This window comes from Ictidomys tridecemlineatus, chromosome 7 (assembly GCF_052094955.1).
Source record: "Ictidomys tridecemlineatus isolate mIctTri1 chromosome 7, mIctTri1.hap1, whole genome shotgun sequence".
Classification (NCBI taxonomy): Eukaryota; Metazoa; Chordata; class Mammalia; order Rodentia; family Sciuridae; genus Ictidomys; species Ictidomys tridecemlineatus.
Genome location: NC_135483.1, coordinates 39,496,938 through 39,524,558, shown reverse-complemented (window position 1 = coordinate 39,524,558; position 27,621 = coordinate 39,496,938).

The following is a 27,621-nucleotide window of genomic DNA, read 5'->3' as shown; positions in this document are numbered from 1 at the left end:
ATGACTTTAGCCTTTGGAACCAACCCAGAAGATTTTCTCCTGTTGTGGTTAGCACCATAACAGGTGGAAATTAGAGTTCTACAGCAATTTTCCCAAACATCGTTCCAAGAAACCCCCGTTTTTAAAGCTGTTAATAGATGTACACAGAGTTTCACGGTCCAGTAAGCTTGGAAAATTACTATTATGACGAGACAATAGTCACAGTGAATCTCTAAGGAGATTAGAGCCTGTATCTTTTCCTCAACCAAGTTGACCACAAAATTCACTCCTCCCTGTACTTTACTAAGGGCATCTTACAGGAAGAAAGATTTAGAGCGGAATGCTAAAGAAGAGGGCAAATTCTTAAGAATAGCTTGATGTTTCTATCTCCTAAATCATCTTACCCCACATGATAAGCACTAAGAACCAATGACACTGTTGTCCTTAATCATTTAAGGAAACCTTTCCAACGTCCTAAAGCAGAGAAACACACCTGTCTTCTGCTCCTTTTGCAAGACATTCCTAATACTCCTGGTGACATGTTTGCCTTGTTGTAGTTTTGCTTTTTCAATCAGCTGTATCAACATCACCTCATTTTAACCTATGGGGTAATTTATTTTTAGCCTCAAATCCAATTAATTCAAAGGTGTTGGAGAATCGACCCAAATATTCGTCCATTTAACCCTTTTTTTTTAAAGAAAGTACTGAACTTCTCCTATTCTACACATAATTGCCTCTCTGTAACCAAAGCTGCTTAAAAAAGAAGAGACATAAAATGCATGTGACAGTGCTGTAGTACCACAGAGGTCACAAGATATTTTAGGGAAGACTAACAGTTGGAGAGGTAAAGATAACAATAAAAAATGTGTTTCTAATTTTACACGTTCACAATAGTTCACACATGGGGCTGTAACGAGAACATGTTGGAAACAGAAGAAGTGAAATAAAAGCTTGAAAAACAATCTCATTTTGTGGATTGAAACATTTTAGGGGAACTATTTGCTTTAAATTAATTCCAAGGACCCACAACGAAATATGGATCTTTTCTCCATTTCTCTGTAGTGGAGGGTGTAGGGGCAAAAGGGAAAATAGATATCGAAAGAGCTTTGAAGTGTTTTGATTCAAACCAACCCCTCTGTGGAAAGGCTGGGCCAGAGGAGTGTGAAAAAATTCAGCATTTGGCAAATTCTCAAAATAGTTTTCCTTTCATCTCTCCCACCCCATGTTCTCCCCCAAGTTTTTAATTCTAAGATAGGAATGATAAAGGGTCCCAGCAGTGCCTGTGTTTTGGAACCAAATTTTAAAAGGGGAATGCTCAGAATCTTAAAGAAATCTGATCAACTAGATAAAATTTTAGTGATTCAGGCAGTGAGGAGAGGGCTAGTGCCCATCAGATGCTGTTACCAGAGACCAGAGCAGGTGCCCCGTGCCAGGGCAGGTATGGAACATGTGGGTAAGCAGGTGGGTGATGATGGGTTTGTACCTGCAGCAGGAAGACTGGGAAGACACCCTTCCCTCCCCTTTCTCTTTGTCTCTATCTCCCTTCCCCTCTCCTCCCCCCCTCCTCCTCTCAACTACTCTCTTACCTGTCCACCCCTCCCCCACCCCCACCCTCCCTCCTCTGTGCTCCCCTCTCCCTCTCCTCTTCCTTTCCCATCCTACTTTCCCTTTTCTTTTCTTATCACAAGGAAAGCAACCCACAATTCTTCATTGAAAACTGCAGGGCAAAGCCCATTTTAGAATTTAGAATATTTCAAATTTTAGAAAGATACTTCAATAATAGCTGCATTATTCAATAATAGATACATTTCCATTACTGTATGATATATATGCTCCCAGGAAAGTCTGAGGAAACAGTGTAGTTATTTATGGTCTTATGCACAGATCTTATTACTCAGTGAGATAAAGGTAAACTATGAATACCTTCACTGTAGGCTAGTTCAGGTTTTACACTTCTATAATCCTTTTGATTTTTAGAGTTTTTGGATTTGGGCATATTGCATAAGGGCATATAGATTTAAAAAATTTTATCTATTTATTTTTTATTAGTTGCTCTTGACAATACAATGATTTTGACATATCATACATTTGAATCAAATGGGGTCTAATTTCTCATTTTTTCCAAGTGTACAGGTTGTAGAATCATATTGGTTATACGGCCACGTATATACATACAGCAATACTAGTGTCTTATTTTATTCTGCTGCCCTTCCTATCCCCCTTCCCCTCCCGTAGACTTTTTTTTAAAGTCACCTGTTTTACATGAACTGTTTGATGAATTTTGACAAATGTGTTCATTTGCATCAACATGTAAAGCATTTCTATCATCCTAACATTTCCCTGAGGCCTTTCCACGCCAGGTCCCAGGCAACTGACCCTCTCCATCACCATAGACTCAGGTTGTGCTTTCTACAACTTCCTGTAGATGAAATCACAAGTACTTTCTCTTTTTTAAAGTCTGGCTTCTTTTGATCAGCTCAATAGTTCAGAGAGTCTTATATTTTGGTTCATGCCCATTCCTTTTTCTTGCTGAATACCATTCTATCATTTGTGTCCTAGAGTTTGCTTAGCCACTTAACTATTGATGGACACTTGCATTGTTTCATCATTTTGGCCGTTATGAAAAAAGTTTCTGTGAACATTTGTGAGTAATTTTTTTTTTTTTTTTGGAGACAGGCTTGCTCTCTGTTGCACAGGATGGGCTGGAACTTGGGATCCTTCTCCCACAGTCTCCAGCTGAGATTGCAGGTGTGCAATGCCTCCCCTGGGATTATGTACCAATTTTAAGAATTTTCTTTGAGTAAGAAATTAACAGAAAAATGGTTTAACCCAATTTAATGGATGCATGCTTAACTTTTAGAGGATACTCTAAATGTGTTTTTGAGTGGCTCTACCATTTTGCCCCTTTTCCCCAACTACAGTGTCCCGGTTGTCCCACATTTTTTTTTTCCAAATTAGAACTATTCTAGGAGCATAATGGTGTCTTTTTAAAAGATTCTTTTTTTAAAAAAATATTTTTTAATTTTCGGCAAACACAACATCTTTATTTGTATGTGTTGCTGAGATTCGAACCCAGCACTGCATGCACACCAGGTGAGCGCCCTACCGCTTGAGCCACATCCCCAGCCCATAATGGTGTCTTTATTGGGATTTTAATTTGCATTTCTCTAATCACTAATGGTACTGACTACCTTTTCATGTGCTTATTCACCATTGTTACATTTTATTTTGCTTTCCCCTTTATATTGGTTTTATTATTATGAAGTTATAAATGTCTTAAGTTTTAAAATATATTTTGAATACAAGTCCTTTGTCAGACAGCTTTATAACTGCCCTTTGGAGTTCTTAAAGGGTATGGAATGGTGATTTAAGAACTATTCAGTAACTTGGTCAAAGTTATAAAATTGATCAGTAGATAAGACAGGATTTTAAATTGAGTGTCATAATATAATAAATAATAACTAATAATAAGTAATAAATAATAAGTTTCCATTATTGAATACTTAACTCCTGCTCTGCTCAGTGCTTCTTGAGCAGTCATCTAAAGCAATAATTACATCCATCCTAGGGAATGAGTAGTATCCTTTTACAATGAGGAACCTGGGGGTCAGAGATGGTAGGTCCTGACCAGTAAGTACCAGCTGATAGCTTGAGCTCCCCTGCTTTATTCCAGACCCTTTCGGGATTTATATTTTAAGAGGGTCTGTGTTGGTTTGCAATCTTTGGTTTGTAAGTGGTGACTCTTCTGAGATGCTTGGTTCATCACTGGTCTGGCTATAAAACAGTAGTTTCCATAGGTAAAGATTTAGAAAAGAATTGTGATCTTCTTTTCTTATTTCTGTCCCCCCGTTCTGTAAGACCCATTGTTAGAAAGGTGGTTGAGATCTCAAGGTCAGAGGGCCCCTGGGTACTTGCAATGTGTTTGCATTCATTTAACCAAATTGTTCCTGGAAATATATTATCTTACTTTTGCTTTTTTTATGCTGAATTTATAGCCTTAATCCGATGATGTGACTCCTGATCTCCTAAGGACTGCTCTTGGTTTCAAAGGATAATTTTGCATTGCTTACAGAAATTTGAATTTTATATTAACTTAAAATAAGGCTACTGATAGCTACAAATATGGCCTAATGTTAACCTTACTCTACCTTCCCATTGGCATCATGGCATCATTGGTCTTTTTAGAGCTGCATCTCTATCATTCTTTCTCTGTGCATCTTTTTTTTTTTTTTAAAAAAACTATTTTTAAAAATATTTTTTAGTTGAAGATGGACACATATACAATATCTTTATTTATTTTTATGTGGTGCTGAGGATTGAACCCAGTGCCTCACATGTGCAAGGTGGGCACTCTACCACTGAGCTACAGCCTCAGCCCCTCTCTGTGCATCTTATTATAAAGCCAGGCAGTCATTCTTTCTTGATATACTGTCACCTCCAACTTCACCACAGAAGTCTTCATGGGCCTCTCTCTCTCTCTCTGCCTCTCTCTCTCTCTCTCTCTCTCTCTCTCTCTTTCCCATGCTGGCATAACACCCAACACAATGCAGACACATGTCTATCACAATTTGGGTTAAAAAACTTCTATAATGTGGTCTGCTGTCCAGGGATATCATATTCCCGAGAGAAAATTCTGGAAGTCACTCTTCCCCTTCATTTTGAAATGAAAAATGCTTTCTTATGAGAATAGGTGATGATCTAATCAAAGGTTGAGTTACTTTTATGGAAAGTATAAGATTGATCTTCTCTTCACTGCCTTCCCTTCAAAGAAGAACTTAGAATATTTCTACACAAGAGACAAGTGTAGAGGTCTGTACTTCTGCCAATTTCAGACCGTGAAGTTCTGTCTATGAGAAAACAGAGATAGGGTGGGATGTAGGCTGTAGGCCTTGGACACTGATTTGAGAACTAATCCAAGATAGTAGCCTTCAAATGTTGGGCATTGTGTTTATATTCACTTTCCAAGCAGTACATGTATATAGATGATTTTTAGGAAATCAGTTTCTGATCCTTACCTTTCTTGCATCTGTTTATTTATTTATTTTTTTAATGCTGAGTGTTCACCTGCATGCATATTCTACTCCTCAGAGAATCTTACTATGGTGGTTGTCCCAGAGTATAAGAACCTCTGTGACTAAGCAAAGTAAAACTCAGATTCATTTTTTTGAACTTGCCTTTAATATTAATTAAAGTATCTGAAGATAACAAGGTTTCCTTTCCTGCTCTGTGTAGATTTCCATTTAGGATGAAGCTGGATCTGTATTAGGGTGCTCCTAGTTCAGAACATCTAAAATGGTGTAGGTTAGTACTTATGACTCTTGTAAATGTGTTTTTAGTCTTTAAAATGGGATATTTTCTAGAACTATAGAACTCTTCAAGAAACATTTGCTAATACCCATAGATAAAAAAGTAGTCATGTGATTTCTTGTGGATTTGGCATATTATTCTATAAGGTGGCAAAAACCTATATTCTTACATGTGTATGGAACTATTTACTCTGGTAACAGAGACTTTTCATCACGTTGTAGTCTACAACTTAAAAAATTCTCTACCTACTACTAAAATATACTTGAGAATGCATGGCAAAAATCATATATTTCAACTTAAATCATGTGAGGGGGTACATATTTTTTTCCTGTTATTTTGGCGATATGTGAGCAAGTCAGCTTAAAGGCTGCCGACATAAGAAACTCCTGTGATGGCCAGCACTGCCTGACTCCAGGAGGGCATTTGTGCTTTTGTAGAGGTGACCCATTGGTGATCTGCCATGCACTTGTAAGTGGACAGGTGACTCACTGACAAGGTGCTGTGTGCTTGTACATGGACAGGCCCAAATCCAAAGGAAATCATGAATAGCTTTTATCTTGGGTGTCACTAAATACACCTTGAATAATTTGGTAGTTTCAGAAAACATTTTATTTACTTATTTATTTTAAATGGAAATGTTTAATTCTAGACTGTAAATAAGTCTTTGAAAAGTTTTATAAAATTATATGCAAGAGAAAAACTCCTTCAAGTATATTAGTGATGAAAATATTCTGTTTAAAAAAATTAAATACACACTTTAAACTGTCAGTATGACTGATCTATCCTAATTTGGCTGTTCTGAATTTGGAACATTACAATACAGATGTGGCTTTACCCCAAGAAGAAATATATACAAATATTACAATTGGTTATTATCACGACTAATCATTTTCATGGATAACTCTGTTATATATCTTTTTGATAAGCTTCATGTTTTCTTTATGTTAATATGGCAAAAACAAATGAGCCCTAATCGACATTTTAGAAAAACTTCTTTGGAAGTTTTTGTTTATGGTGTATCTTGTTTTTGTTGATTTTTGTTGAGCATATTTGTTCTGATGTGAAATCTTTTAATTACCTGCTCCATTTAAGGAGCCTAAGCACTTGTGTAAATTGAAGAAGTGCAGAACATGGCTTAGAGCCAGGTAGCACTCATAAAATAATGTTTACTGTGCAGCTGCATGTATCCTCAGAGGAAGAGAAGTACTAGCAATTGCCCAATTTAGTGACTGAATTTAAAAAAAACCCTCCCCAAAGAATAGAAAAGAAAACAAAAACTATACATAAAGATGAAAAGCAGAGGATATAACAAAAATCAAATATGAAAGTGGCTTGGGCTTATAATTTTAGAAATGCTAAAGCCTAAACAAACTGATATTTCCAGAATATTCTAAGAATCTTGAAAAAGTAATTAAAAAAATGTTGGGGGAGAGAGAAGAAACCGGGGGGCCAGGTCTGCTGTTTGTAGTTGGTGACATACTGTGGAAAGAACCAGCTTAACTGTTATTTTGTTTTTTCTTTTGATTCTATGAGGAAACTGAAGCCCAAGTAGAAGAAGGCAGGACATACATGTTTTAAATTCACTCGGGACTTTAACCATTGGTTTTTAGAATCTACAAAAACTACTGAATGAAATTACTGAGCAACTGATAGGGCTATTTGAAGATTGGAGATGAGCAAGCCAGAATTCCAAGTTTTAAAAATAGGGCAAGAGAGTTAGTTGTTAATGTCACAATGTAGGACAAATATTTATTGAGCATTTACTGGGTGGCTATACCCATGAACAGATGAACAAGGGCCTCATGTTCTTGGAGCATGCTGTCAGTGGGAGACACAGATCAGAGAGAAAACAACTCTGAGTAATATTCCATTGTGTATAAATGCCACGTTTTTTTAAATCCATTCATCCACTGAAGGGCATCTAGGTTGGCTCCACAGTCTAGCTACTGTGCATTGTGCTGCTATAAACATTGATGTGGCTGTGTCCCTGTAGTATGCTGTTTTTAGGTCTTTGGGGTATAGTCCGAGAAGAGGAATAGCTGGGTCAAATGGTGGTTCCATTCGCAGATTTCCAAGGAATGGAGATTTTAAGTGAAGTTAGCCAATCCCCCCAAAAACAAAATGCTGAATGTTTTCTCTGACATAAAGGGGGTGACTCAAAGTTGGGTAGGGAAGGAGAGCATAGGAGGAAAGTTATTTCTAGATAGGGAAGAGGGGTGGGAGGGAAAGGGAGGGGGAAGGGGAATAGCATGGATGGTGGAATGTGATGGTCATCATTATACAAAATACATGTATGAAGATTTGAATTTGGTGTCAACATACCTTATATACAAACAGAGATATGAAAAATTGTGGTATATATGTGTATTAAGAATTGTAATGCAAAAAAAGAGAGTATATGTATAATGGCATAATTTGGCGTGAACATACTTTATATCCAGAATTTTGAAAAATTGTGCTGTAAATGGGTAATAATGAGTGTAATGCATTCCATTGTCATGATGTAAAAAATAAATTAAAAAATGTACATGTATGTATGTGTGTAATATATAATTCTCTCTAAAATTTCAAAATATAGGGAATATAGGGAATATGAGTATAAAGTCATTAAATGTACTACTAAAAAAAAAAAACCAACTCTGAATAGTTTGGGACAGGAAGTCCTAGAACCGGTTATCAAAGAACTGTTTTGGGAAATAACAAAGCAGTGGTCTCTGGTATATACCATGTCTTCACTAATTCACTGCCACCAAATCTGTTTCTTTCCTTGCCAAAGGATAGATGTTGGAAACATTTATTTATTTGCCTATTCACCTATTCATTTAACAAAACCAAATGAAAATTTTGTTTTAGCATGTGGTATGTGTCAGCGACTTTTCTAGGTACCAGGGATACAGCAGTGAAGAAAAGAATAAAAATCCCTGCCCTCATGGAACCTACACTTCAGAGGTAGATTTAGACAACAACAGCTCCATATGTAAAATATGTAGCGCATTAGACATTGATAAATTCTAGATCTTTAGCAAGGTCGAGGAATTTGATTTGTGTTTCTGCAGGAAGTTTGTAACTTTAGATAAAGTAGCCAAGCAAGATCTCACTGAGAAGATGACTATGAAATAAAGACTAAACAGAATGAAGGTGTTTACCATGGGGACTATCTGGGAGAAGACTGTTGGGGGCTGAGGGAATAGCAGGTACAAAGGCTCTAGGGATAGAAGACTGAGTCAAATTGAAAAAAGCAGCAACTGAAGTACAAAAAGTACCTGAGGGTGAGATTGTGTTGGAGTTTAGAGATCACTGAAGAATTTTGGTTTTAACTGCGAGCAAGATGGTTTTTGAGTAATGAGAAATAACAAGACCTGACATATTTTCAGAGTCACTCTGAATGAGGGTGTTTTAGTCAGCTTTTTCATTGATGTGACAAAAATAACTGAAAAGAACAATTTTAAAGGAGGCAAAGTTTATTTGGGGCTCACAGTTTCAGGGTCTCAGTCCACAGACAGCTGGCTCTAGGCCTGAGGCGAGGCAGAACATCACGCCGCACATTGGTCACGCAGTCACATAGATAGAAGGGTGCGGGGAGGAAGGCATCTCTGGACAGCGCATGATAATCAGGATGCAGAGGGAAAGATTTCCCCTCACCAAGACAAAACATAAATCCCAGAAGCATACCTTCTATGAGCCACGTCCTTCAGCCACACCCTACTTGCCTACAGTTACCACCCAGTTAATGCATTCAAGTGGATTAAGGCACCAATTAGGTTAAGATTCTCATAATCATTTCATTTCTACTCTCTTGTATTGTCTCACACGTGAGATTTTGTGGGATACTCAATATCTAAACCATAACAGAGGGTCAGGTATAGACTAAGGGGAAGAGATGCTGTTGGCTGGTACCTGGATTGTGGCAGTGGAAATGCTGAAAAACGACCAGATTTTGAATATATGTTGGTGTTAGAGCTAGTATTTGCTGAAAGATTGGGTACAGAATATGAGATAATGAAAAGAATCAACTATAACACCCAAGTTTTGATCTGGGGGAATGGAAAATCATCTTCTTCCTTGAGATGGAAAGGCTGCAGGCAAGGCTAGTTTATGGAGGTGGTAGGGAAGGTATTAGAAGCTCCATGTTTAGGATGTTAGGTTTGGAAATCTTATTAGACATTCGGATGGAGGTGCTACAGGGGCCCATGTCCAGGCCTGGTGTTAGGCAGTCAGCTGGGATGCTATCATTGACACCACTGGTTATTGGAGTCCTGCTTCCTCACATGTCAAAGTTGGAACATTAGAGAAGCACGCCGAGGCAAGGGTTTATTCAAAAAGGGGTAACATAGACTTCTCTCAGGAGGGAGAAGGGGGCCATAGCTGGTGTCCTAGTATCCCAAGAAGCGAGGTGTTCTGCCCTTTTTATGTCCTAGGCTTCCTTTGTTCCTCTGCCCTCTTCCCCTTATATTTCTCCTTCCTGCTTCTGTGACTAGGCCCAGGAAAAGGTGGGAAACAGGTGGGCTGAAGGCAGGATGCAGCATCCAAGGACACATTAGTTAGCAACCTTATGGCTCCCTGTAGGGAGGGGCAATTTCTGGGACAGGTTACCTTGGCCACAGGCTGGAGCAGGGGCAGGTTCTTGATAAGGGTGTAGAGAAAGGGCTCTGAAGTGGGGGGATAGAGTTACCTTAGATTAGGTGGAGGGAAGTGAAGTGGGGGGGGGTATGGGGATAGGAAGGGTAGTAGAATGATATATGTATATTTTTGAATATATGTGACTGCATGACCAATGGGATTCTACAACATGTCACTCAGAAAAATGAGAAATTATATACATATCCCATCTATGAATGATATATCAAAGTGCATAAATGCAGTCTACTGTCATGTATGACTAACGAAGACAAATAAAACAACAACAACAAAATCATCAACAAGAGGGGAATCCACATATAATGGGCAGAAAAATTAAACTGGATTTAACTGTCAGTTGTCATCACGGATCCTGATTTATGGAATATTATTAACTCAGGCAGTATGTCTTAAACACTCAAAATTTTTGGCTTTAGTTAGTAACTTTGAAAAACCCCTAAATTTCTGCAGCTCATAATGGGAAACAAGCATTTTCCAATATAAAATTAAATCATGATATTGCATAGCATATCAACTCCATGTTTTCTCTAACTCCCTACTTTGGGATTTCTGGCATGACTCCTGAGGGGGTCATGTCCTGCTCCTGAGTAGGAGGAAGGTCATTGAGGTCTTTACATGTTGTAGGACTATTGTCTCAGCCCAGTCTTTGTTGTTGTTGTTGTTGTTTTTCCTCCTTAAATATCAATGTCTTAGATGGAATCATGGAAGAAACCATTATTTTGTGGATATTTTAAAACTATAAGTAGTAGCAAATATATCACATGATGAGATCTGAATTCAAAAGGAGTGTAAGAGTTGGTGATCTTTTGGCAATTTTGGAGCAGAGGGAATATAGCAGAAGCCTAGAATGTTGAAAATGTAGTCCTGAATTTAAAAAAACTAGATCACGCACAACAGATCACAGAGACAAATAGGCAACCACCTGTGGTGAGTAGTTAAAAGAATGATTCGTGACTATTTAGAGAAGGAAGTAACATGCTAGCATGTCACAGTGCCCTTATTCTGTCCCAGGATATAATTCCTTCACTGGGAGAACAAGAAATTCTGAGTTTGAATTTCTGCCTTTGATAAACAACCTATTGTTGCATCACTGAAGCATCATTGAAGAGTCTAAAGCAGAGTAATACAGTAAAAATGGTAGGTGGTCTGTAGTCAGAGGAGTTGGGTTTAGGTCCTAGATTTGCACCTTATTCATGTGGTCTAGGAAAATGAACTTGACCCCTGAAAATCTTTCTTCCTATGAAAATAGTGAAAGTAATACCTTTATTACCAGTTGATATCAGGGTTGATTGAGATTTGACCCAGCTATCCCTCTCCTCCGTCTATACCCAAAGGACTTAAAAAACAGCATACTATAGGGATACAGATACATCTATGTTCATAGCAGCACAATTCACAATAGATAAACTGTGGAACCAACTTAGATACCCTTCAGTAGATGCATGGATTAAAAAAAGTGGCATATGCACACAAGGGAATATTACTCAGCAATAAAAGAGAACAAAATCATGGCATTTCCAGGTAAATGGATGGAGTTAGAGAAGATAATGCTAAGTGAAGTTAGCCAATCCCCAAAAAACCAAATGCTGAATGTTTTCTCTGATATAAAGAGGCTGATTCATAGGGAGTACAGAGGGGGAGCATGGGAGGAATAGATGAACTCTAGATAGGACAGACAGGTGGGAGGGGAAAGGAGGGGTCATGGGGTTAAAAATGATGGTGGAATGTGATGGACATTATTATCTAAAGTACATGTATTAACACACACACAAATTGGTGTGAATATACTTTGTACACAAACAGAGATATGAAAAGTTGTGCTTTATAAGTGTAATAAGAATAGTAATGCATTCCACTGTCACATATAAATAAAAAATAATTAAAAAATAAAAATGTGCAAAAAGAGCAAATTACAAAGCATAAAGTATTAGATATACATTATCATTATTCTAGGTTGGAGAAATGTGGCTTAAGTGTTGGTAGCTCCCAAAAGTACCAAAATTGATTGAATTAAGGGAAGAATAACATAGAGTGGGAAAGATGATAGTCAATAATGTCTCTTAGCTGTGAAAACTGTATCTGGAGTTCTCTATTCAGGTCTATATTTTTAGAGGGACCCAGGCAAATTGGATTGTGACAAGAGAGTCTCATAATAATAATGGGAATATTAGACACCATGCCCATGAAGAATATTTGAGGGAAATGAGAGAGTTTGGAGGTGGTGATGATGATGATGGTAGAAATAAGGTAATCAGCTGCAAATCGCTGACAAATGTTAGATGGTGGGAAGTTTTAAGAAATTTTGGGGGGATACTGGGAATGGAATCCAGAGTGCTTTGCCACTGAGCTTCACGTCAGTCCTTTTTATTTTATTTTTTTGACTTTTTGAGACAGGGTCTTGCTAAGACAGGGTCTCACTAAATTCTTGAGGCTGGCCTCAAATTTATAATCCTCCTGCCTCAGCCTCCTGAATCACTGGGATTACAGGTATGCTCAGTGCAAGGACTTAGTTTGTTCTGTTTCATCTTAGGGGTAATAGTAGTGGTGAATAGATGGAGCTAGATTTATGGTCACGAAGAAAGGGCTTTCTGAGAGGTCTGTGGCATGGCGACAGCAAGGGCTGTAGAAGCCCCAGCATGGAGGTTTCCAACCACAGAATAGATTGTTGCTTGGCAGGGAAGAGGTCTCACAAATCAGACAGGTGTTGGGCAAAATGACCCGTTATTGTCTTCAGTCTCAAAGTTGAGTGACATTGGCAGTCTGTATATTGTTCTATGTGTTCCTGTACCCTACGATATTAATGAGTATAGAATTCCATAATCCTTGTATATGTGTTATAATTGTATTTCCACATTATTTAATTCTATTTTTTAAAAGATCATTCAATTATTTCCCCCCGTCCTGCTTTGGCTGTCTGACACTTGTCCTAAATGTTCCTGTGCCTTAGAAACAGAAGAACCCAGGGAGACTTCACGTTATGTGAAAAAACTTTCCAGGGCCAAACTAACCACATTAAATTTTTATCCCAAATGAAGGAGCAACTTTGATCCATCAACTGTGAAAAGTAAACTGGGCATGACCATCACTCATCACCAATCATCTCACTTAATCACATTTGTTAACTTTTTTCCCCCCCTGATATTAGATCATGGTCCTTCTTTGTTCTGTCAAAAAATTTATTTCATCCAAACTCTAATTATTTCCATTTTCAGATATAAGGAGAGCTCAGAAACTTGATGTACTCAGAGTGAAATTTATCTCAGTAGGTCTCAAATTTTGAAAACAGTTTGTCGTATTTGCTATTTCCCAAGAGAGTGGAGAAAATAAGAGATTAACTTTAAAGTCAAATACACTTTAAGGTACGCGCTTCATTGCTCTTGAGACTTTAAGTATTTCTTTTGCTCTGCAATTGTGTGTTCTAGCTCCTTTGCTTCTGTTTTGCCTTTTCACCCGTAAGGCCCCCAAATGACAATTATTGCTTCTTAAAGGATACAACCTCTAAGCTGCTGTCATAGCGAATCAGGCTGCCCTCGACTTGAAGAAACCTTCTGGGATCTGAAATGTTGCAAGTGTTTTATGTGATGGAGCCTCTTACTTGCTGAAGAGATATCAGAAAACTAAAAGCTATTTATTTTCTTCACAGCACACAGAAGATAAGCTAATCCACTTTCTTATGAACACCCTAAAATGAGCTAAATAGAATTAGTGGTATAGCATTTTATGGTAATCTTCAAATATTTCAGTATTTTTTTAAAAACCAATAGTTTAAGTAGTTAAACCTGTTTATATCATACACACATAAAAACTAAAATAAATTAACATTGAAAATATTTGGAAAAAGTGATTTATGTGTATATGTGCATATTTTGCTTGGAATTGAATCCAGGGCCTCATGAATGCTAGGCAAGCTTTCTACCACTGAGCTACACCCTCAGCACACGATTAAAAAACAGATAAAGCAAAAATCCCCCAATCTAGCTTCTCATAAGAGCCAAAACTAAAAGTAATGAAAAAAGATGCTTCAGCTATCAAGCATTCATCCATCACTGACCTGCCTCTTAAGAGATTATCTCTGACAGAGAGACACAGGATTTATTTATTTGACAGTTGTTAATACAGTTAACAACACAGAACTGTATACCTGAAATTTGCTGAGAGCAAATCCCCCACATACAAACAAAAAAAAGTAATTACATGACATGAATGATGTGTTAACAAACTTGATAGTATATATTTAACAATATGTACATATTTAGAAGCATCATATTGTATACCTTAAATATATACCATTTAAAAAAATATATATTTGGTCAAGTTCATCAGTCAAGGAAAGACGATTGTGTCTACCATAAAACTGGAATTGACACCATCTCATCTATTCTGTCCCATCTCACATCAAAGGCTAAAAAGGATAGAGAGGACATGTAAATTTTTGTACTGTCTTTGCTTCAGTACAGGTTTGTACAGAGGGATAACAAAAATAAAAGAGAAAGAAGAACAACAAATGTTGAATTTATTTTAAAAACTCTTTTCTAATATGTATATATATTTCTCTTCAAGTATGTATGTAGAAAGGTGATTATTTTCATGGTGCATTCTTATATGTTGAGTTAATTCAACTATTAAATAATTAAACAGATCAAATTAAGATTGCTAATAAATTGTGTTTTAATAAAGTTGAAATTATCAAATTTGATATGCCTATTGAATTGCTTGGTTAGAATATCCTTGAGAGCAAGTGCCTTTCGTTAAATAAATGTGAATTAAAATAAGCTGCCAGAATTGTGATTATCAGTAGTGTTCTGGAAATAATGATCTTTAGGATTGGGGTTAATAACCTGTGGAAGTGACTGGATTTGATGCCTTAGTTCCTTACCCTTCCCAGCATGTCACCAAGAATGACAACCATTTTAGACATTTTGACTTGAAATTAGGCTTGAAAATAGCTATTCTCTTGGGGTGAGTTAACATTTAATGTTGGGCAAGTAGAAATGACTGCTGATTTTCATTCTTTATATTAATTCCATGGGGAGGGTGAGCTAGTAAAACATTTGTGTGAGCTGGTCATTATTTGAAATTTATTTACCAAAGTGGCTTACGTAATAATCATCCCCGTGCTAAATCAGTCAGTCAACAAGTTTTTATTGAGTCCCAACTGGATTAGAGTAATGTACAGTAATGATGTATTCAGTAGTGTAAAGATGTATGCAGCAAAGATTAGCATGAGTTCGACCCCCAAGGCCTCACAAGCCATTAGAGGAGATGAACACACACATATCATCAACTGCAGTGTAACCAGATGACTTAACTCCTGGGGCACGGAGGAGTAATGGCTGGGCTGGGATTGTTCCGGTGGGTGATGGGATAGGTGAAATGGGGGAACCTTCCAAGATGTAGATGCCTTGGTCTGAATTAGGTTGAAGAAAGTTAGTGGCTTAGTAGAGGAGAAAAAGGAACTGGACTCAGTGAATGTGGTGTTAACTTAGCCAAAGACTAAGGTCCAGGATGGGAGTCTGCTTAGTTTATCTGGAGGTTAAAGCAAGGTGGATAAATTATGGGTAAGACAGGTAATGGATGGAGTTACTCAAAGCTCAGGCTTGTGTAGGACCCTGTTTTAGTAAGCTTTTTCACCCCTGAGACCAAAATACCTTACAAGAACAATTGGAGGAGGAAAAGGGAAAAGTTCATTTTGGGGCTAATGGTTTCAGAGGTCTTAATCCATACACGGCCAACTCCATTCTTTGGGGCCTGAGGTGAGGCAGAACATCATGGCGGAAGAGGGTGGTGGAGGAAAGTGTCTTAGGACATGATGATCAGGAAGGAGAGAGAGAGAGGGAGAGAGAGAGAGAGAGAGAAAGAGAGAGAGAGATGCTCTTTTCATTACAACAAAATATAAACCCCAAAGGCATGCCCCCAGGGAACCACTACTCCATCCAACCCTACCTGCCTGCAGTTACTATACAGTAATCCCTATGAGGGGATGAATGCACTGATTAGGTTAAGGTTCTCATAACCTAATCATTTTACCTCTAACTCTCATGCATTGTCTCACACATGAGCTTTTGGGGGACACCTGATATCTAAACCACAACAAGTCAACAATGGATGAGTATGGGTTGCATATTACAATATTAAGCTCCATTTTAAGCTTTATTAAGGTATGAGTTATTTTTTTTTAAAAAATGCACACTTTTATAATATACATCTTGATGGACTTGGATATATGTATACCAAACTGTGATAACATTGCCACAATCAAAGTATTAAACATAAGTGTCACCTCCAGAAATTTCCTAATGTTCTTTTCTTTCTTCTTCCTTTTGCTTTGTGGGGGTGGGGTGAGAACACTTAACATGAAATCCATCCTTTTGACATATTTTTAAATACACAATACTATATTGTTAATTGTAGGTACTATGCTGTATAGCAGATCTTTAGAAATCTTTCATTGGGCATAATAAAAAACTTTTTCCTCAGTGAAAAACAGCTGTCCATATTCCTTTGCCCCCACACCATCCATGGGTTTCTAAAGTAATGCTCCATGCTCAAGTGAACCCATCTCTTCCCAACCAACCACCATCGTCATGCATCATAAGACAATCACTGGTGGACTTTTCCCTTTGTTGTTGTTTTTTCTCATATTTAAATAGTCTTACCATATGGGCATGTTAAGTTAGATTGTCCTTTTTTTCAGTATTTAATTTTTTTATATTTTTAAGGAAATGGCCAGATTTAGTTAAGAGGACTTTCTAACTTGCTTGATTATAGAATGAATGATAACAGTTTCTGTGGTGAATAGTTAGACCTCTCGGAACACTCTATGGTAAAGACAGCCAGCCAAGGCGGGGAGGGAGGCACAGCAATGAATAGTAGGAATTGGAAATGACAAATTCGCACTGGTAACTGATCCAGGGAACTCGAAGCTGAGCCTCCTGTGCTAACAGGATTCAGTAATCCCATATGGCCCTTTTTCTTTATTAGTCGAAAAATGGATATCAATTTGGACCATGACAATGCTAATAAAATCCTTCTCCAACTCCTTGATTTTCATTTCAGAAACTCTGATTCTTCCTCAGATCTATAATTTGCAGGTCACTTGATATTCAAAGGCAGCTTTCTAGAGCTTCATTTGCATTATCCCATATAAACTATAGCATAGGCCTTTAAGATAGATATCATTAGCTTCAGTGTGAGAAAATTGAACTCAAAACAAGTTAAATGTTGTTTTTGTGGTCCAAGGGTTGGGTGTCAAACCCAGGCTGGCCTGACTGCAAAGTTATTTTCTATTATGGCTTATCAATTGTCCAGTTTTTTTTTTTTACATGGTTGTCTTTATGCAACCAGTATTCCAGCTGATTATTCCAGTCCTGCTCTTGTTAACCTGAATATCAGGAACAGAGAATATTATGGTCCCTTCTTGCTTATTATATATTCTAAGAAAACAAGTAATTATTTATTGACAACTCATTATATGCTGGACAGTGCATTGAGGGAGTATAAATATTAAAGAGATAAGATTCTTGCGTTAAGAACCGCTTAATGGGCATTGTTATCCACCAGTTACTTAGAAGATATTTTCTTGCATCCATAGGCTGCTCCCTGTTCTTGGAACAACCTCTCCTCTTTTCACCTGTTTTCAAACTATTTTCAGACACACTTCAGGGAAATTCACATAAACCCCACTTTTCTGGGAAATCTTCTCTGAATCCTCAAGTTACGTTGTAATATCTATCTTGTGTGAATCAGCAATACAGTGAATAATTCCATTGTATAATGTCATCATCTTTGTTTTATTTCTCTGTCTCTCAAATACCCCAAGAATGATAACTTAGTCTCACTCATCTTAGTAGCCCTATCATTTATCAGAGCACTGAGTGAACAAAGGAAGAAAGTAAGAGAGGGCTGTCATTTGTGAGGGCAGGTGATCATGAAGGACAGTGGACCTTCTTAAAGAGGGAGAAAGCCTGACGCTCAGTCTTGCTTCACTTGTGGAATTGGAGCTTGTTCGAGGATCACTGTGTCTTCTTCATCCATGTGAAATCTTGAATCTTGAAAATTGTACTGGATCTTGAAAAATGTACTGGATTGGAAGGTGATAAGGAAGAATGAGATAGAGAGATGGACAGTGTCTGTTCTTGTTAACTTTGAAATCCAACATGCCTCTCCATGGCTTCCACTGATGCTTTCCCCAATTCAGTATCTTCAGATCACTCACACACCCCTCATTCCTTTCCTTAGAAGACCCTGAGTCTTCTTTCCTCATGGTGGGGCTACATTAATTCATTGCCATCCATATCCTCATCTAGGCTGCTCCCTACCCATGTGTCCACACGACTGGGCAGCAAAAGAGGTCAGAGCTAATACCCACATGTCTCAGATAGAAGCTTCTATAAATACAGGCTATGCTGCACCACAGCTGTTGGTGGTTACATCTAATTATTCATGTTGGCCTTAATGTCAGTAAGGACCACGGTTCCTTCTTCATCCATGTGAAAACTTACCTCTCCTACCTATAATTATCTCATAGTGTCACACGCTTACCACTCATTCACAATCTTCTTCAGTCATTCCATTTATTAAGCATTTATTGTGTGAGACACCATGTTAGGTACTAGGAGAATAAGATCTAATAGGGTTCTGGGTAAAATATGGTGCTTGTTATAAATGTAGGACCTTATTTTATCTTTGTTTAATATCTTTTTGGGTTAAGATTTCCAATCTCTCTCTCTCTTTCTCTTTCTCTCTCTCTCTCTTCTTGCTTTTCTCTGTCTTCCTCTATGTACATGGAGAGAAAGAGATAATATGGATATATAGGTATAGAGGATGTATAGAATACATATGTATATGCTATATATGAGTCTCTGTGCATATCTATTCAAGTATTTGTGATGCTTCCTATTTGTGTACTGAGGAGGTTGATTATGGTAGAGAGAAGGAAGCTTAAAACAGATAAATTATGGATTATAATCTTAGATACCATTAAAATCTTAAATACTCCAATATTCTGCAATAAAGGAAAACATTATGTGTGTGTGTATGAGGAGCTTGGTAGCATATTTATAAAAAGCATAGACTTTGGAGTCAGACCCTCTCAGAGCCAATGGGAAATCACTGACAGAAGATAAAATGCTTAATTTCATCTGTATATATCTCTGTATGCTCAGGGATAATAGTAGTTTCTATTCAAAGGGTTTTATGATAATTAAATGAGGTGATATATTTAAAGTGATTCGTGTAGTGTCTGAGACATATTAAGATCAATAGGTGGTAGATAAGTTATATAAGAAAAATTGACTTTCAAGGAAGGAACATGGGACACAAAATTTGCATTTGCTCTAACCAAATTTAGAGACCATTTGAACCAACTTGTACTGGAATTTGACATTAAGTTTTTGCTGGGCTTCAGACAGTGCTGAAATTTTTTTTAACTGAAATAAAATATTTGTTGTGGCAATACTTGCTGCCATACGATTCAGAAGAATTAATAAATAGCCAAATTAAATAGTGAAAAGGATTAAGAATTTCTGCATCTTAAATATGGCTTATTTACTTACCTTTTGCCCACTTTCTAAAGTAACTCAAAATAGAGGGTGTGGGTTTTCTGTAACAAGTAAGTGGATTACATTTTTCATCATACTAGTTAATTAAATAACTGTACATAATTTGTAGAATTCTCATTTACTAATTAAGCTGGTTGATTTGTCCTTGCCTGCCCACTTGAAGGACTTTTAAAATAGGTCATAGGAACAGCAATTACAAGAAAATAACTGACTGCCTCATCTTTGACTCAGATGGTTTCAGTATTGTCAAATGTGATTCTGTCTTCGAGCAAACCAAAGGAGTCTACCATTGATGCAAGAGTTGAGGATATTGCCAAACTTGGTTTTGAAGGTACTTGGGATATTACTTATAATTTCTTAATAAATTCCAGCAGCCTTTTTGATAATTAGGGAGTAAGCAAATCCCTCAGCAGCATGCCAGTACAGTGGAGTAATGGCCATTAAAGACATGAGCTTTGGGACTATTTGGAAACAAATGGTCATTTCACCAGAAAAGTAAAACAAACTGAGCAGTTTTACTCAACTTTCCTTCTTCGGCTCTGTGCCATATTTATAGGTCAACTCCAACTAGTCAGTCCTGGTGAGTTTTTTATTTGTCAGCTGTATGAAATTTCACTCTGGCAGGGCTTATCCCTGTGTTCACTCTGATAGCAGGTACATGTTTACTTTATTGATTTGAAGAAAGTGCTCCACTTTTTTTCAGAATAAGATAAAATTATACCACAATGATGCAGATTTGAAGCCAGTCAGCAGCAGTGTCTCCTGGATGAAGACTGCAAATAATCTCTTGGATTGTGCTTCCCTGATTTGCCTTTTACATTTTTGTAGCATTTACATTGAATGCATTTATTTTATACTAATGGAAGCACTGCAAGGAATGTTAAGTAGTATCTTTAGCTCCTCTACGTCATTCAGAGTCTAGCTGTCTGACTACTGTGTACCATTAACTGTCTGGGAATTCTTTAAGAAAAAAAAATGCTCACATTATATTTCTCATAACCTAAAGGTATTAAATATGATAAAAATGAAAAAAAAATCACTCAATGAAAATGCCCATTTTTAATTTGAACAATTAGAGTAGATATTTGTGTTTTTGCTGAAATACGCCAAGTAATGAAATAATAAATCCTTGTTGGTGTACAAGAAGTCAGGGAGGAAAGGAAGCAGGTGAGATATGACTGTGTTAGGGCTGCTCACACTTCAGGGTAACTCTAGTTTTCTTTTTCATGGGCTGCCTTAAATTGCTGGTATAATTTTTGGTTAAGTCCTGCTGTTCTTAGTGATGCAACTATTCCCTTTGGTCTCTAGACAAAAAAGACAGTCTCATGTAAGAGACTATCATGGTAAAATGGAGCATGAATGTGGTTTGGTTAAAAGATCCGGGTTTTTGAAATGGCAGGACTCATGAGGAGTCTAGCAAAGGTGATTAAGAAAGAAGCCCAGCACTTGGATCAAGCATGGTTCCTTCAGCAAATTCTCATAGTCTCAGGTTCATGAAACTTCAAGAGGATGGACCTTAGGGGTTGTTACCTCTTCTTGTTGGAGAAGAAACTGGTGTTGCACATGGAGGCCAAAGGGTGACATGAAAGCGCTATCAAATCAGGACAGAGCTGGTGTTGCAGTGTGGGTCTGAGCCTTACTGTATCATAGTACAATGTTATATTATAACTCCCATTCCAGTGGGGATAGGCATTCCTATAGAGTTGTAGATACTAATAGTAAAAGAAACAAGAGTATAGATCACTGGACTAGGCAGCAGAAGACCTAGGTCAAAGTTGTTTCCCAAAATCATTGGACAAGTCTTCAACACTCTAACCATTAGTTTTCTCACTGGGCACATGACTATTTGCCCCATCTTCTCAATAGTCAAATGAAATGCTGACTATGAAGTACTTTGAAAAGTACAGGGAAATTTATGTGTAAGACATTGTAGAATTTAATGTTGTTCCTAAGGAGTGCTCAATAGTTATCCAGGGCTGCTGAAACATCCCAATTTACTGCCACCCAGAGGAACACACACATAATTTTCTGACATTCCAAATGAACCTACAGTCCACCCGCAGTCTTGTATGAAGTCCTTAAGAAATCTGCTTTTCACTCAGAAAGAGGTGAACATTCATCTCATTTATTCACTCATGAACTCATTTATTGGATAAATGAGGCATAAAATATAGTAGACACAGTCTTTGCCTTTTCCTAAAGAGGATAACAGACAGATAGAGAAATAAATATGATCTAATAGGGCAAACATTGTATGTTGAGGACTGGGGAAGGCTAGAAAAGGGTATATGAAGAGGGTTTTAAGAGTGAAGTGGTCTTGGAGATTGAATAATACTGGGGCATGCTGAGGAAATTTCAACCAAGGGAGCAGCCTCAGTAAGTCAAAAGGACGTGGCAGTGAGAGGCACATGTGGAAAACATTGCACTATCTGGTGAGGTAGAAAACTGGCGATATGGAGACACCATTGAGAAATGGATCTAGGCAGGCAGGGCAGAGTCCAGTCATGAATATCCTTGGTTAGCATGCTAACGTCTTTCTCCAATGGGTGTGGGAAGATACTAATATTTATCTATAACTACTTTTTCTCAGCTAAAAATGAGAAAAGATAATTATTAAAATAGTCAAACAATTTCCACCAATACAAGGGAAATTAAACAAGCCACTCATTCAAGTGTCTGGAAATATAGTCGTTACTGTTAAGTGAATATTGATCTAGACTTTTATCCATGAACATAGGCAAATTAAAAGAGAATGTTTTTAAATAAAAATAAGATTGTATTCTCATTCTGGTCCATTGAATTAACCTGAATTCCACCCACTTGTAGATACAATTTATAAAAAGAAATTTAAATATACCAATTAACTTGAAATTTAAAAAGATCATTTTCTGTCATGATGAACATGCCAAAAATAAAGGCAGCTTTAAGTTGGAGCTGTAAACATCTGAGCAGATGCTGTGGTGCTTTTGAAAGATATTAGGTTGGGTAAGGGGATTAGAGGCTGAGAATTTAATGCCCATATAAACACTGGGGAAATGGCATTGGGCCTGACTGGGGCAGGGAGATGGAACAAAGATTCCTACTAATAGCTTGAATCCTGGAAAGAAAAATGTATTTTATTGATAAAAGGAGACTAGTAAAAATCTACGCACTGGTTCAGGTAGTGTGACAATAAAATGTATTACTTTTTGAAACTCTGGATGAAAAAAAATGAAAGAAAATCCAGCTCCCATCCTATACACCAAAAATAGATATGAACTTGGAATTTGCATCACTAATTTAATGCTGGAGGGTTCAAGTTGAGAAGCCAACTTCTCTTTCAGAATAAAGCAGAAGTAAAATAATTGTGTAGCAACTCTTTTATACTTCAGGGTTTGTGAGTATTTTAGGGTTTGTGATTAAAACTCATAAATTCCATGAAGAAATAATTTATCATGAGGGAGAATCAATAGATGCTATAAATAAGAATATTAGTACACTCATAACCTGAGGTAATAGAGAATTCTGAGAAAGACTATAAATAACCATGTCTCAGATAGTTAAATGATCAAAGAGTAGAAATCTTAAGGAGAAAACACTGTAAAGGGTCAATTTGAAGAAAAAAAGTAGAGCTTCTAGAAATAAAAGCATGTCATTACATCTCCATAGATGAGTTAAATATCAGATTATACATAGCTGAAGAAAGAATTAGCAAACTGGATGACAAAACCAAGAAAATTACATGGAAGGCAGTGTAGAGATGAAAGAGATGAAAAAAAAAAGTTTAAAAAAGAGTTTAAGAAATAGGGAAGACAGAACAAGAGGAGGGAATGGAGAAGAGGTAATTCTTGAAGATACACTGGCTTATTTTCCAAAATTGATAAAAAAATACAGACTTTAAAAAACATGGGGTCTTCAGGTAATGTTTAACAACAAGCTTTCCAAAAAAAAATTAGCCTTGATTTGTAGTGGTTGCTAATTTTTATAATGTAAACATTGTCATCAGAGATGATTTCACTTTGCCAGTGTGACTTCACTGAAAGAGGAATTAAGAATGATGTGCATGGTTGGCTCTTGTGAGCTAGCCTGAGCTGACTACAGCAAATAGCTGCATATGTTGACGCTTATGACTCATAAATAAAAAAAGAATTAAATATCTAAACACATTGCAGTGAAACTACAGAACACCCATGATAAAGATAATATTTTAGTTATAGATATAAAAGACAGATTATCTTCTGAGGAATAGTTAGTCTGATTGCAGACTTCTCATTGACTTAAACCACTCAGAGACTATACTTGGCATTCATTGGGCATGGGATCAACATCCTCAAAGCACAGACGTCATGTAGAGGAAAGCTGGATATCCAAATGAAAATCTATTGTTGCTAGGAAGAAGGGAAATGGTTATCAGAAGGACAAACAAGGTATATCCAAAATATCATATATATTTTCTAATCAGAAGATTCAGATTTTTCTTCATTTTGGGGGAAATTTTTCTTTTTTTTTTTTTTAAATTTTTTTTATTGTTGGTTGTTCAAAACATTACATAGTTCTTGATATATCATATTTCACATTTTGATTCAAATGGGTTATGAACTCCCATTTTTACCCCGTGTACAGATTGCAGAATCACATCGGTTACACTTCCATTGATTTACATATTGCCATACTCATGTCTGTTGTATTCTGCTGCCTTTCCTATCCTCTACTATCCCCCCTCCTCTCCCCTCCCCTCCCTTCTTCTTCTAGTAGTTTTTGAATGATTTTTCTTTTCCATGTGTTTTTGGTCTTCTAAGGGAGACCAAAAACTTGTCCTTATCCTGGGCATTCTTTGTTTTATTGTTTTAATCTCTGCCTTCTTTCTCTGTATTTACAGGGATTGTCTCAGGTTTGTTTTTGTAAGTAATTTGATTTATTTTAGGTGAATGATTCTTCAATTTGTTTTCTTAGTTTCATAGTCTCTAGTTTCACTTACCTTTTTTTGGGTTGAATCAACATGCTTATGAAATTATTATGTGGGTTGAAGTACCCATAAAAAACTCTTTTCCATGATAATGTAGAATAACATTGGTTACTATCTTTGGATAGATGTTCCTGATTTGAAGTTGCTACTGCTTGGGAGAAATGAAAAAAGTAGTGATTTAAATAAAAGCTCATGGATACCAGCACGCTTCCATTTTGTTAGTTGTGTGATATGTAGGTTTTGGTCTTTGAGCAAGCTCCTTAGATATGCCTTGTAATCTCTATTCTCACCTCTCATCCTCTCCTGCCCAACTGCTAGATCAGAGACTGTGGCTGACACAGGCACTCTGCACAGAAAAGAATATTGGGTTCTAAAAGTTGCTCCCATAAATCTGGTACTATAAATTTGATAGATTAGAAAATTTAACTGGCTAGTGGTGGGCTTCCTTGTGTCTGAGGAACAGGTTCTCTTATCCTCTTGGATACAACCTGAATTTGCTTGAAGCCCATCAGGTTGTAGACAGGCAGCCTTCAGAGTAGGGAGTGAGTTGGTCAGAACTCTTCTCCTTGGACGTGTCCAAAATCCAACTGGAACTAGTGTAAGCAAAGCAAACCATAAAAAGAGAGATGCTTTAGCGTATGTACTGAAATGACAGAACAAGCAGAGGGGCTGGCCTCTGAGTGATCAGGTTCAGAAACTGGTGCAGCAGTGCTCCCTCATCATCTCTTGATTCTGCTTCTCTTAGAGAGGAAGGAAACCTCTTTCCCTTTAGATCACATGAGAAAACTTGGAGGAAGGCTCTGATTGGTTCCCTGTGGTCATATGTCCAACTGTGAGGTGGGATTCTGGGATAGTAAATTGGCAGCTTCCATAGAAATTGATGTTTCCTACAAATGTAAGGGAGCAGGTGATAGTCTGAGCACATAAAACAACACATTTTCACTAAGGGGAGGAATAAAAGCCTCCATATGCTTTGCTGGAACTAAATTTACCCCTGCCGAGCTGTCAGGGGATATGACCCTTCATTCAAGCCCAATATATGAGTGCCTTTTGATACCTTTACATTGCTCTCCTTTGCCAAACCCAGAGAAATGGCACTTGTTGATTTTGTAACCTCAAATAAAAATGAACTCCAGGATGTTTTCAGGTTCAGCTTAATTCCAACCAGTTTTCACTTCCTCAGCCCAGGAACTGGTATGGAAATAGGTATTAGGCATCTGCTGCTTTGTGTTATGGCAAATGCATGAGAGAGATGCTTTTACAGAACCAAAGAGCCCCAGTTACACTGCTGAGGATGAAGAAAGAACTGCAGGGGACCAACTGGTTTTCGTTTGGATTGCGTTTAAGAGAAAGTTCAGTTGCTCCAAAGCTTTTAAAATCAGCTCCGCTCCAAAGCACTTGGGTTATGTATTTGCCATCTTGCAGAAAGACTCAGCATTTGAGATGCAAGCCAAATGCTTTTAGCCCACTTATAAAAAGACATTGCTGCCCTGGGCCCTCCTGGCTTCAGAGGCAGACTGGGCTGGAAGCCAGCTCTGAGACGGACTATGATAGCGCATGTTATTTAATACGCAGGGCCAGAAAGGTGACATGGTTTAAGTTAGGAGCATTGCTGACCACTTAACGGATACCTTTTACACAACCTAGGCCACTTTAGTTTTTAGCCAACTTTGTCTCATTATTACATAATAAAACCTGACATTTAAAAAAAGCACAATAACTTATATTATTTTGCTATTGAAAAGACTGGTATGGCATATGCTTTGGAATTCCAGTTACTCAGGAGGCTGAGGCAGGAGGATTGTGAGTTCAAGGCCAGCTTAGGCAACTTAATGAGATCCCGCCTCAAAATAAGACAGTGAAAGGGTCTGGGGATGTAGCTGAGTACCTCAGTATTTAATTCCCACTACGAAGGAAAAAAAGGGAGAGAAAGAGAGAGGGAGAGAAAGAAAGAAAGGAAGGAGGAAGGAAGGGAGGGAAGAAAAAAGCTTGTATGTAGCCTATAGTTCTTCCAGGTTCATAGGTTAAACATCAATGCTGTGGGGGAAAATGTTACAAAATTATGAAAGCCATAAATGGAAAGATCAGGAGTGGCTTTATTTTAAATGACTTCAAGTTCCATAAGGGAAGAAAATTATATATATTTTTTTCTTGTTTGTTTAATTTTATTCTTTTTTTTTAAAAAATTATATCTAGTGTTAAGCACAATGCCTGACTTATAGAGGCACTCATTATATATTTGTTGAATGAAAAAATAAATATATGAATATATAATACATTTAGAAACAAGAACTGAGCAAAGATTAAAATGAAAATTTAGATATCAAATCTAAATATGCGCTTCCGTAGAAGATAGTTGATACCGGAAGAGAAAAAAAATGTTTTGAGTTTTACTTACACTCTATTTTATATGGAATAGGAAGTAAAAGCTTCAAACTCTCAGACAAATGAATTGTGTTTGCAACATGTGTGCCTGTCCAGAAGTTCCTAGAAATTGTGTGATCCCAACTTGCCAGTTTTCCAACTTTAGTTTCTTAACTAAATTGTTTCATGATAAATTCAGATAATTTTAGTTAACACACTATGTACAAAGAGTAATTCTGAATTCTCACATCAGTTTTGGTATATAAGAAGTTAGGGTCATATACATCATTTGTGAGGTCCTGCACAAAAAAGAAAATGTGGGGCATATGTTCAAAATTTATTAAGAATTTCAAGATAGTGACAGCAGAATATCAAGCCAAATTCAGGCCCTTCTAAGCATGGCACCCTGTGGGACTACATAGGTGGCATACCCATGAAACCAGCCCTGTACAGCTTGCTTCTCCTCCCGGAACTCTTTTAACCTTGGCAAACTCATGTTCAGAGCAACATGCTGTTATGATTCGAGTGTTATTTCAACTATGGAGATAGGAAGTAGGGAAAATACAATGTCTGAGCATATATGAAAATAGAATCTAGAGCCACTGGCTTCCAGTTGGAGGTATCCGCCAGCCAGAGATTATGACAAAAAATGTCCATGTACATAACTTTCTTTCATTTACTATTAAAATAAATAATGTTCTCAGATTTTTTACATTACCCTTTACTATTGTGCTTTTGAGTATCTTGAGAGTTATTGTATCTGGATCACTTAAATATCTTCAGTAAGTTTCACAAATTCTAAATATAGTAATTATATTCTTTATAATA